This window comes from Dermochelys coriacea, chromosome 22, assembly GCF_009764565.3.
Source record: "Dermochelys coriacea isolate rDerCor1 chromosome 22, rDerCor1.pri.v4, whole genome shotgun sequence".
Lineage (NCBI taxonomy): Eukaryota > Metazoa > Chordata > Testudines > Dermochelyidae > Dermochelys > Dermochelys coriacea.
Window position 1 is genome coordinate 14898774 of NC_050089.1, and position 12841 is coordinate 14911614.

The 12841-nt window shown below is 46.3% G+C and overlaps 1 protein-coding gene across 1 annotated transcript in view; it reads right to left on the bottom strand.

Moving 5' to 3' along the window:
• Window positions 1-1503, bottom strand: part of DRD2 (dopamine receptor D2) — a 73779-nt gene extending 72276 nt beyond the window's left edge. Inside the window, exon 1 of the mRNA XM_038380921.2 lies at window positions 897-1503. The gene's annotated coding sequence lies outside the window, so the exon portion shown is untranslated. The remainder of the gene's footprint in view (window positions 1-896) is intronic.
• Window positions 1504-12841: the final 11338 nt, after the last annotated feature.

Sequence of the window (12841 nt, forward strand, 5' to 3'; positions counted from 1 at the left end):
TTGTAGCGTACAATGAAGGGCCACCTGTGTATAATCCATTTACACCCAGCAACTTTGACAAAAATGCTCATCAGAAATGCAGCAGCTAGGACCCAATCCAACTCTCACTGAGGTCACTGGAAAGATTCCTATTGAAGTCAGATGAAGCCCATAGCAGAGACATAAAGTATCAACGTAATAGTGAAGACTAGTTCATTCCCCACAAGTCACTGTAAATTGTCCACAACAACTACTGTCAATGTTTCGAGGAAATAGCCTTAAAGATCTGTTTTCCAGCCTCATTCAGGAAAAGGTGAAGAAAACAACTCCCGCCTCCATCATTAAAAAAGATTATTCATCATAAAGATCTGCCTCATTTATTGTGCTGAGAACTAAATAAGGGATGATGTGGCTCTGACTTGAGGTAAAATACTAATTGGTGTAAGAAAAAAAACATTTTTCATTAAAACCCTAGATTTTTATCTTTGGGATATGACAACAGCCATATGCTGGATTCCCTGATTTGAGCATATCCAGGGGAATAGAGTGTCTCCTCTGGCTAAACATTTTCAGTGGGCGTTTGCCCTGTTGGTTTGTTTCATGTGTGTGAGAGAGAAATTAAGCATTACACTTCTAATGAGAACAGTGTGTTCCTTTGGCAACAATAAATGCATCTTACTGTGGTTTATCCATGGAGTTGGTTGAAAACGGAGTGGGGATGGGGTGGGGGAATCATGAATAATTAAGTTTTTGCTGGGGTTGATTCAAATTGAGAAAAGAATTTGCACTGCAGTTTTGAAATTTGGCGAAATAAAGTAAAAAGCCACTCCAAACCTTAGCTCTGTCTGTCCATCTCCTCCTCATGGTATCTGTACCATCCATATTATTTGAGAAGGGGGGGGGGGGAAAAGTCTTACCTTCAAGCCATACGACTCGCTGGAGCAGAGATGGCAACCCTTCTTGTCCTGTACATCCACAACAGCCCCACTCTCCACCGTGGCTTCTCCCACCCTTCTCAGAGCCTGCCACCGGGCTCTCCCCTTTTCATGGGCACTTTTCCTGAGCAGCCGGGAGCGTAACCCCAACAAACCAGGAATCGCTGGTGGGAAACGTGCGGTAGTTGCCTAGCGAAACTGAGTCAGCAATTGCCAGAGCTTCAGGCTTTGGGGTGCGCCAGGTTTGGTAAGGAGCCTGACTTCGGGGCAACGCTTTTCTGCCGCTGTCCGGGCTCGGTGGAGCGGCGTGCAAAGGCTGAAGCCGCACGTGTGTGCAGCAGCCCGGCGCGGAGGGGCTCTGGAATAAATCGGTCCCTTGTCTCCCCCCCGCGCCACACAGGAAAACCACCGCACTGCCAGGGAGGTGGGTCGGCTGCTGCGCCCCTGCCCTAGGCCCCGGTAAACAGTCTCTCTTGCACTTGCTCTGGCTCTCGCGGCGAGCAGCAAAGCTTCCCCCCTGGGATCGCAGCGCGGGGGCTCCGGCTCGCGGGCAGTCCCCGGGGCCGCTCCTGAGCCGCGGCTGCGAGGCCCGGGGCAGCCTTGGCTGCGGGAGGCGGGTAGTGGCGAGCCCGGGGGCCGCAGGGGCGGCCGCGGCTCGCGGGGCTCGGCGGGCGGCACTTGGCCCAGGCCTCCCCGCCCGCGCTGTCCCGGGGGCTGCGCCGAGCCGAGCCGAGCCGAGCCAGCCGAGCCAGCCGCGCTCCGGCAGCGGCGGCGTCAGCACCCAGCGCGGGACAGCTCCGCGCCGAGCCGGGAGCCGCCCCCGAGGCAGCGGCCGCGGCCGGGACACGGGCCCGGGGCTGCGCTGAGCCCCGTCGCAGTGGGGACGAGCCGCGGGCGTCCCGCCGCGTGGAAGGACCAGAAGAGCGGGGGGAAGGCAGGAGAAGCCGCTGCGAGCCTGGCCCCGGGGGGAAGCCACGGGGCCGGGCTTGCGAGCCGAGAGCTGCCGAGGAGCCGGAGGCTCCTGCCGTCACAGAAACCGCACCTAGTGTGCGCCGCACAAATACCCGCCTCCCCTCCTGGAGTTACAAAACCTCCTTAGGCCTCAGCACTGGCTGATGTCTTGGGCGAAGAGCAGTCACGGTGACGGACAGATCTGCCCTTTTAGCCTGCGGCCAGGAGGGGGAATTAGTTCCGATGGTGCAGAGACTTTTCCGCTTGAAGAAAAGGAGGACTTGGGGCACCTTAGAGACTAACACGTTTAGTTGAGCACAAGCTTTCGTGAGCGACAGCCCACTGCATCGGACGAATGCATCCCATGAAGTGAGCTGTCGCTCACGAAAGCTTATGCTCAACTAAACGTGTTAGTCTCTAAGGTGCCCCAAGTCCTTTTCTTTCTCCTTACAGTGTGTATGATAAACCCATTGTTTCATGTTCTCTGTGCGTGTATATCAATCTCCCCTCTGTTTTTTCCACCAAATGCATCCGATGAAGTGAGCTGTCGCTCACGAAAGCTTATGCTCAACTAAATGTGTTAGTCTCTAAGGTGCCCCAAGTCCTCCTGTTCTTTTTGCGGATACAGACTAACACGGCTGCTACTCTGAAACTTTTCCGCTTGATGCTCTGTTACAATGCAAAGGCCGGGAGATGACATGTGCTGCCAGGATAACCTTTTGTGGCACTATTTTAATAGCTGCAGGAACTACACTTTTCAAAGTCTAGCCTGGCTTGCTTTTGGAGACATTGCCCGGCTCTTTGATGAGGCTTTTAAAAAGTATTTATTCAGCTTTGTGTCAAGTGCTCCACCAAAGAGGCTCTGGATCTTGACTGAGCCTCAGGCTGAATTCAACAGAACTCTTTCGTTTTTAGGCCTTTGGTTAAACTAGTGTCCCTTTGTGCATTTTATACTAAAATAATTACACATTATACCGGAGGTAGCCGGATTCATAACAGAGCCTTCGGCACCGTCAGCATCAACATCTAAATGAGTTGCCTTTTCTTAGGCAACTCCTCTTAAAGGAGGGGTTATATAGTGTCATTTCAGCATGTCTAAAGCAACCTGATTGCTGCTTGAACAGGGTCAAACCTTAGTATATTTTTACTCCAACTTTTACCACCCTTGTCCCCCTCCCTCAAAAAAAAAAAAAGGTATTTCATTCCCAGAGGACCAGCACTTAGAACAGGATTATTTATTTGAATCTTTATGCTTCTCATGAGGCCAAGAAATAGCTTGTCCTTTTGTAGCCTCTTCTGCTTTACCGTGATCTCACAAATATGTGGTCTATCTCATCATTTGAGAGAAAAGCAACCACACTCAGTTCTAGAAAAACAATCACTTGGTAATTCGTAACTGGAGGGAGCACTGTGTATGGACAAACGCCCAGGGTAAAATTGATTATTTATTATGTGCCAAGGCACTGCATATGACTCGATACAGTCAGGTTGATTTACAGGCTTTAATAAGGCAACGGGGGTATATTTTAGTTGCCTCTAATGGTCTTATTTATGTTTGCTGTCATTACATTTTTCACTCTTATTAAGGAAAACTTTTATTTTGGCATGAATTAAAACAATGGTTGACCTCATGAAAGTCATTGGGTTGGCTTCCACGTACCCTTGTCTGTGATAATAATACATGCTATCTTTTCCAAACTAGCAATATATAGATCCTCACCTGATGTAAACTGTAGGCCAATTTATATCAGCTGGGGATCTGTACTACAAAATTTATAGTGAGATTCATTAGTCCTGAACTATCCATGATGAATTTCAGTATATACCCCACAGAATTATTTGTAAATTATTTGTGAACCCCCTGTAATGGGTGTACCTAACCCACACTGGGCTAGAAGGGGATTAACTCCAAGCCATGGGCTGAGGAAGCCACACACCCTCACCCCTGCTGGGCATGCTCCAGCTGGAACCACAGTATAAGAGGGAGTAGCTCTGCTCAGTCTAGGCGACCCATGAGAGCAGATGTGTGCTGCAGGCTCCTGATGGAAGATTGCCAGAGACACCAGATGCTGATGCCAGCCAAGTTGGTGCCTCTACTGAACCCCTGCCAAGGCCGACAGAGGCTAGGCCATGGTTGCTGAGGGAGCTCCTGCATTGGAAGATGGGGTATGAGGTGGCCTGGAATGGGATGGTAGAAATGGGTGACTGAGACCAAGCAGTGTGCAGTTGGTTCCCTAGGGTCCTGGGTTAGGACCCAGTGGAGAAGAGTGAGTGCAGGCCCTCTACTCCAGCCGACCTGATACACACACTGCCGGCAGGTGAGGAGGTGAATTGGGCTGCTGAAGGTCATTACATAGACTGGGCATTGGGCTTTACTGTCCGGAACCCCAGAATAGCCCTATTGACTCTGGCCACTGGGCCATACTCCCCTGAGAAGAAGGGCTGCTACTTAAACTTTGGCTACTAGACCTTCCTGCCCTGGAGCTTAGGTCTGCCTTAGTGACCCTGGCTGTGATGCCATACTGCCCTAAAGGGCTGATGGAGTGTACCTCCCCTGCAACCCCCCATAAGTATTGAGTGAATTTCACCTCTTTTATGGGGTTTGCCAACAAGCAAAACCCAATTTTCTTCAATCCATTTGTGGTTTGCCATTACTCATTGAATGGTTTGTCTGACTAACTCTTTGTCTGTAGACTGTTCATCAGCCTTTCACTGCAAGTACACAGTGCTGCAGTGATCTTGTTGGTTAATTTTGCGTGTGCACACACATACACACATAAAATTCCCAAATAAAATACTCCACTGCGCACACTTCTCCCTCTTCCTGGGGAACGGATGACACAATAAACACCTGACAGGTGCTAGTCCCATTGCTTAAGTTGCGGCTGGAAGGTGCTCAGATACTAAGATGATGAGCATGGTATCAGAATAGAACAGAACTCTCACTGGGTACAATGGGAGTGTAGGGTCCTCAGCAGTTCACAGGAGGCTCTCAGCATCTTGAAAGAGGAGCTTGTCCGCAGGCTCTTGAAGTGGTGCTGCCCCAGAGAAGACTGCTCTGCACGTGCGGGGAAGAGTTGAGGGAAGCATCTTCACCACCTCTCAGAAGCCCAGCACCACTTAATCCAGCAACCTCTCTCTCTACCCCAGGCCCCAGCAGCCCATGTCCCAGTCCAGATTCAACAACCCCCCTGCTGCCCCACTACATCCCCTCACCCTGACCCAGGACCCGCCTCCCAAACAACATCCTTACCAGCTCCCACTAGTAGACTAATCAGAGAATGTGAACAGAGAAAGGTCAAAGCAAATCCGTTCAGAAATGTGAATGGATTCTGGGGGAAGGGTTGGGGTTTTTTTCTGAGCGTGTGCCCAGCTCTGATTCACCAGTGATTATTGCAGGGCCAGGTGGCTGGAAGTTGTGAAGTCTTTATTTAAAATAAATACAATAGCACATTAGAATTAATCACAGAAGATGCTTCCCCTTGGCGTGGAGCTAGATCTGGTTTCAGGGTGGATAAACTCAGGAAGAAGGCAGATTAGTCATCAGGTAGCCTACATGAAGTCAGTGAACTTGATTGCCCTGCATATATTCTGGCAGAAATGGTGTAATTACTAGACTCCTACTAATATCTCACTTCTGTTTCAGAGGAAAGAGAGAGATTTTGTCTTTGTCAGCAAAGGAGGCTCTGCCACTGACTTGCTATGTGGCACTGGGTGAGTTATGTAAAATGAGGGATAATAGTACCTACCGTCTCACAAGGGTGCTGTGAATCTATATTACTTAACATCTGATCTGGCCAACAGAGGGCCCGTCCGACCTGCATCCTCCACCTGCTTAAACAATTAAAATCTTCAATGAGCAGAAGTGACTGAAAACACATTCTCATTTAATTTATTGACTTGGACTACATGGCTTTGACCTGCCCTGTATGGCATTAGTTAGGAGAGTGACAACCAAACAAACATTGAATAAAACAGCATACATTCAGTACACAACCACATGAGACACGAGCAGCAGCTACAAGGATCAATCAAGAATTGATTTGATATTTGACTACAGAGACCCAAGGAGCTAAAACTCTAGCTGCTTTAATTATTGCTGTGTAATGGGTTTCATCCCTCAGCTATGTAAAATACAAATAGCCAGCACCACTCAAAGGCTGATGAAACTTTTGCAACTATCAGATTAAGGGAAGTATCAGATCTTGGGTAGTGTATTGAAGAGATTCTCATATTCTTTATCAGTGGGTCAGTCCTGAAGACAAAACTTCCATTGTCTAAATAAGGACTTCTAGATTGATTGGACCCATGTATATTTCAAGGGCTTTGGGGTGAGAAGTACAAGTTATTATCTGATACGGGGAACATAGAAACACTGGGCCAGAATCTGAGGTGGAATAAATCAGTATGGCTCCACTGACACCAGCTGAGGTTCTGGCCCATTATGAAAACACATTAGTTTTTTGCCAGGAAATGTTCTATTCTTCTGGTTGAACTAAACTCCCTACAAAGCTGAGATCTACCTTTTTTTGTCAAAAGAATTTTTTGAATGAAAAAGGGCTTTATTGTGGAAAATTTCCATTTAGGCTGAAAATTTCCATTTTTTTCATTGAAAAAACAGAAAAAATAATTGATTAAAAACCTTCAGGTTTTGGTAGAAAGGTTCTGCTTTTGAAAAATGAAAACTTTTACCAAAAATCGACACTTTTTACCCAAACTGGTTTTTGAGAACTGAAAAATTCTCCTAAGCATCTAAATGAAAATGGGACTTAGGCTTCTAAGTCACTTAGATGCTTTTGATAATGTTACCCTCTCTCTAATACAAAGCTCTCTCATTGCCTCTCCTGTACTGAACTCCCTTCAGAGTTTAAGCAGCTGCAATCCTTTGTGACCATTGGAACTGTTGAGCAAACTGTGAGAGGCTGCTCAGCTGTGGAAACATTTTCCTCAGTCTTACACACACACCTGATGCTTAGGAAGGACAAGCATTGGGCAAAGATCCTTAGCCTTATTTCTGTGTGTTGTTTGCACTTGGACCATGTCTGTTTTGTTCCATTTATTTCTAGATGAATAAATAACGCCTAGAAGAATAACCATGTTGCAGATGATGGAGAGAGGCTCCCAGGGGAATAAGAGGCCAAGCAGGAGAACAACAGTTTTGTGTACTGAAGATGGCAGGAAGATCCCTGTTCACCGGGCTTCCCCAATTTCTATTTTTAGGCTTTGCTATTTGCACTAATTTGGCTGTAAATGCAGATGAGTTCATGTCAACAACAGAGCCGGGATAATTTAAGCTCAGTTTAATCTCAGACCTATTTATCTTAACAAACCAAATGGAAAGCTGTAATGGTGAGAATGCAGCAACGCACCATGTCCCACAATGGTAAAGAGGATGACCTTTCATTAGAGAAACAAAGACCGGGACGAGACATTACGGCAATTGGTTTAAGTGCAACTAATAGAGGGCCATTTATTTAGGACTTCAAGTCTCACACAAAAAATCACCCCACTTGGCAATAATTGATGCCTTTGCTGGTAAACTCAGCATGAGCCAAGGATTGAATGGGCCATGGAGACTGAACTCCCCAATTCACAAGAGCATAGTCTGTCCAGGTCAGGTTTGAAGCTTATTTCATGCAGGAACGTTGGTTTGGGAAAGTTGTGCTGCTGTTCCAAGGATAATAATGACAGGTTTCAGATAATTAGCCTCTTATAGTTTGTATAGCAACTTCCACCTTCTCTGTATGTGTGTGTGTATATATCTATCCTCTTACTATATGTTCCATTCTATGCATCCGATGAAGTGGGCTGTAGCTCATGAAAGCTTATGCTCTAATAAATTTTGTTAGTCTCTAAGGTGCCGCAAGTACTCCTGTTCTTTTTACGGATAATAATGTTACCCCTTCTTTTTGACCTGAATGGTTAGCCAAAGTTCTGGGCCCTGTCGGTTGTTTCTGCTAGGGGAGAAATTGATGTAGACAGGAGTTTGATGCAACTCTATTTATTTACAAAGAAATTGTTTGACCACAATCAAACAACAGGATATAGTTTCTTTGCCCACAGCTGCAAGCCTCTTTCAGCCAGCACTCTGCTCCAAAGCACTCTCTCTCTCTGTTTTTTTTTTCCCAGGGACACACTCCCAGTGCTTCTGGGGCAAGATCTGGTGCTTCCTCACTGCCTTCTCTCTTAATGTTTCTCACCTTTCTGCTGTTTCTCTCACAGACACCCAGACAAACCGTCCCAATGTCCTAGCCCCTGTGCTTTCTGTATCAGTCCCTAGGGAAACCCCTTAGATCAGCTTCTACTCAAGCCTTGCCAAGTGCTTGTGTTTGGGCGTTGCTCCTATTGTTTCAACTACCTGGTTACATATAGGAGCTTAATGGCTTCTTACAACTATCTTAAATGCAGGACAGGAGTTCCTGTCCCTGAGTTGCAAAGCTGGTTGGGTTAAACCATAACAATAAACAGAGGGCTTCAGTCTGCAGGGCACACAGAATTCAGAACGGCCAAGAGAAGGTGGTAGTGTGAAGAATGCAAAATCCATGACTGAGCACTATGCTACAAGCTGAGCTACCAGGCACGGTCCTTTGATGGAATGTCCCCCTGCTATTGCATATGGCCCCAGGGAGAATATCTTCAATGGGAGGACACACTGGTGCCACATTTTCTTTCCAGGAATGAGCACACTTCAGAGAGAGGTCTGATCACAGAACTGGGAGCCAAGAACTCCTGACCATTAATCCCAGCTCCGGCATGGATTCATCTGGTGGCATTAATCAAGTCATTTATGCCAAAAGTTTTTGGGTGTCCATCTAGAGATGACAAATGATTAAAAAACCGGAGGTGCAGATACTCAGCACCTTAGAATAGCAGGCCCCCATTCTTTCAAATCTGAAACACCCTGAATCAGTAGCTATGTGGCTAAGGCTGGCTTTAATCCTTCTGCCATGGTTTCCCATTATGTAACATAAGGATAACAATGCTAACACACCGATAGCTGTTTAAGAAACTTTTGCTTTAGTTCTCTGGAGAACAAATCCAGGTAGGAAGCAGAGTTTCAATAAGAGTTAGAATCATAGAATCATAGAATCATAGAATATCAGGGTTGGAAGGGACCCCAGAAGGTCATCTAGTCCAACCCCCTGCTCAAAGCAGGACCAAGTCCCAGTTAAATCATCCTAGCCAGGGCTTTGTCAAGCCTGACCTTAAAAACCTCTAAGGAAGGAGATTCTACCACCTCCCTAGGTAACGCATTCCAGTGTTTCACCACCCTCTTAGTGAAAAAGTTTTTCCTAATATCCAATCTAAACCTCCCCCATTGCAACTTGAGACCATTACTCCTCGTTCTGTCATCTGCTACCATTGAGAACAGTCTAGAACCATCCTCTTTGAAACCCCCTTTCAGGTAGTTGAAAGCAGCTATCAAATCCCCCCTCATTCTTCTCTTCTGCAGACTAAACAATCCCAGCTCCCTCAGCCTCTCCTCATAAGTCATGTGCTCTAGACCCCTAATCATTTTTGTTGCCCTTCGCTGTACTCTTTCCAATTTATCCACATCCTTCTTGTAGTGTGGGGCCCAAAACTGGACACAGTACTCCAGATGAGGCCTCACCAGTGTCGAATAGAGGGGAACGATCACGTCCCTCGATCTGCTCGCTATGCCCCTACTTATACATCCCAAAATGCCATTGGCCTTCTTGGCAACAAGGGCACACTGCTGACTCATATCCAGCTTCTCGTCCACTGTCACCCCTAGGTCCTTTTCCGCAGAACTGCTGCCGAGCCATTCGGTCCCTAGTCTGTAGCGGTGCATTGGATTCTTCCATCCTAAGTGCAGGACCCTGCACTTATCCTTATTGAACCTCATTAGATTTCTTTTGGCCCAATCTTCCAATTTGTCTAGGTCCTTCTGTATCCTATCCCTCCCCTCCAGCGTATCTACCACTCCTCCCAGTTTAGTATCATCCGCAAATTTGCTGAGAGTGCAATCCACACCATCCTCCAGATCATTTATGAAGATATTGAACAAAACGGGCCCCAGGACCGACCCCTGGGGCACTCCACTTGACACCGGCTGCCAACTAGACATGGAGCCATTTGTAAATGAAAGAGAGGTTGAAATACATATATCGATTACGCCTGAATGGGAGATGAGTGGTGACAAATGCAGGGATCCTCACAGCCCTGGGCAGAGCTCACCCCACCTGTGAAGGTGTGGCCTCCTTCGCTCATCACACATGACACAGGAGCAGGGGAGGGGATGCACACTGCCTACAGGCATGCCAGCAGCTGCAGCTAGATACATCTCCACTGCCACACACAAGCCCCGAAGTGGGTAGAAAAAGCAAACATTACCACAAGCCGACAATGAGACTGCGGTTTATTAAGCCTGGGGCTGAGAACCCTGCCACGGATCCTCATGGGCAGCAGAGAGAAAAACCCGGGATAATTTTACAGCAAATGGACCTCTTCCAAAACACTTGATGGTAGCTAGCGAGGTTAAAAACAATAGAAAAGGGATTTTTCAGGGGGAGGTATGAAGCACTGCAGAAGGTCAGTGCTGGCAAAGAGGCCAGGAATTGATTCAGAAAGGAGAACGCATTGGCTCTCAAACCAAAGAGACAGTAAAATCCATCAAGTCCTTGAACAGACTAGGTTTTCTCAGCACATCAGGGCTTGAGCCAGGGTTTGCAAGAGTTGCTATTATAGCTTCTCTTGCAAATGAGTCCCAGCCTGACAAACCATCTGGAAAGGGGACGTTACTCCCCAATATACCCTGATATGGAGGTGCTGAGTCAGCCCAGGAAGGGGCAAGGAGCCTTTTCAGGGAGGATGCCCGCGTATGGTGGATTTGAATAAAGGGGAACCTAGCACCAGTGAGTCTCTCTCTTTCCCCAGGACAAAGGGGCCATGAGATCTGCAGAGGCAGCACACTCAGGCCTCTCTCTTTGTGCGGAAGTCGGGTCCAAAACATTTAGTTGAAACTTTTTTTTTTTTTGGAAACGTTTCATTAAGGCAAAGTTACAATAAAGCATTGACATACTGCACTGTACATTACTTCTTACTTCTCCAGGATCCGGTTAATATTCAAAGAACCTGGCTAAAGATTTAATGGCAAATGGCCTTTCTTGACAAAATTAATGATAAACATCTTTTTTTTTTAAAAAAAAAAACACTTTTGGGTTATTGTCAAAAAACTGCAAACCTGAAATGTGGTTTGTTTGTTTTTCTTTTCAGTTTTTGGCAACTAAAGCCCAACATTTTGGGGTCTGGATTTTTGAAGAATGACCAAATTATTTTGATAAAAAAGAAAGCAAATTGTTTTCAGTTTGTTTTTTTTTGGTAGGAAAAAATAACCATTTCCCAACCAGCTCTAGAGGACAGAGGTGTTGCTCTCTAATGATGTCCCCATCTGGATGGGGAGCTGGGTACCCTTGGAAAATTAGAACAGAGGTCATTTCAAAATGATTTCACAGAATTGTTCCCCGATCCCATATTTCACTTCATTTGCAGTTTCGATGAAAGGGTTAGTTTTGCATCAAGTAAATGCTAAAAGCATGAAATGTTGCATATTTTTAAAAATGAAAAATGAATCACTGCTTAGAAAATGAGTGTGTTCCTGATTCACATGGGCCTGTGTTAGCCCTGCTAGCAGTTGGACAGATTCCACAATGGCTCTAAGCTGTGGCTATCCAAAAGTTTGGCTTTGTTCAACCCAAGTGCCATACAGCAGAGAATATACTCAGGGCTCAGTATATTTTGCACTGGCAGAAGGGGCAAGATATTTGCTGAACATACTTTTGCTCCTTAATGAAATTTTCTTCAAAAATGGGCCCAATTTTGATTTTGTTACACAATGTGAAAAACACTGTTGGCCTGATTCTCAGGTATGCTAAAGCCCCTTCACACCACTCTGGCAGTGGACCAGTGCAAGAGTCATGAGTTAAGTGAGAATCATGCCCTGATTCTGGTGAAGTCCGACATCTTAGTACGAGTACTTTGTGCACATCTAAAGAGAGTCCAATCCATCCCTTGGTACATGGGAAGCTGGGCTGGTAGAATCTTAGAAAGGAGAGAGGGAGGGGGAATGGAAGTGGGTAAGTGAATCCCATAGTAATTCCAGTGTTGAAACCTCCCCGCTCTCCAAAAAAACCAAAACATTCTGCAATAAAAATGCCTTAATATTCAAACCTAGATCTAGTCACTGCAGAGCTGGGATCAAAAGCTAGTGATGATATGTTTTGCTTATGTAACCCACACACCTTCTGGGTGTGGTGTTCTGTCCCATTTAGTGACACCGAGACTACGTAGAGTGCACGAGAGAACACGAGTCTGCTCTTCAGCCATAGATAACAGGCACTTGGCTTTTAGGTCATGCGGTAGAGACTCATGCTCTAAGCTCCGGAGGTCCCCGGTTCAATCGTGCCTGGGGTCTGTTGGCCTTATACTTGCACTGAAATATTACAGCAGTTCATGCGCTGAACTTCAGCAGAATCAAACAGCAGCTGACATGCAGCTTAGCTAGGTGTGTGTTGGAGTTTTTATGGCTTATGGAATCTGCCACGGGCTCAGGAAGTCATTGATTTAGTTGGACTATAACCAGTTTCTCATACAATCTGACAAAAGTAATATTGCTCCCTGGCCCCTGTTAACCTTTAATTGCTTTTTACTCTAGCCCAGACAAAGCGTATCTGCCCAGCATGACTGTTGAGGGATTTTCCTCTCTGACCAGAGAAATAACCATAACATAATGTAATGTTATTACATTAATTAGCACTGGTCACCATAGACCAGACTTTGAATGCAAAAGTGCTTTCCCTCTTTGTTATGGGGTGTGATAAGGTTTCTACACCACATAAGGCAGTGCAGGTTAATTTGGGTTAATTAAGCTGAGAGGGTGCACCTGGGGGAGAGTCAGGGCTTGCAAGGCTGATTGATGATGGAGCCCAGCTGAGAAGGAACAGTAGGGGCTGGTA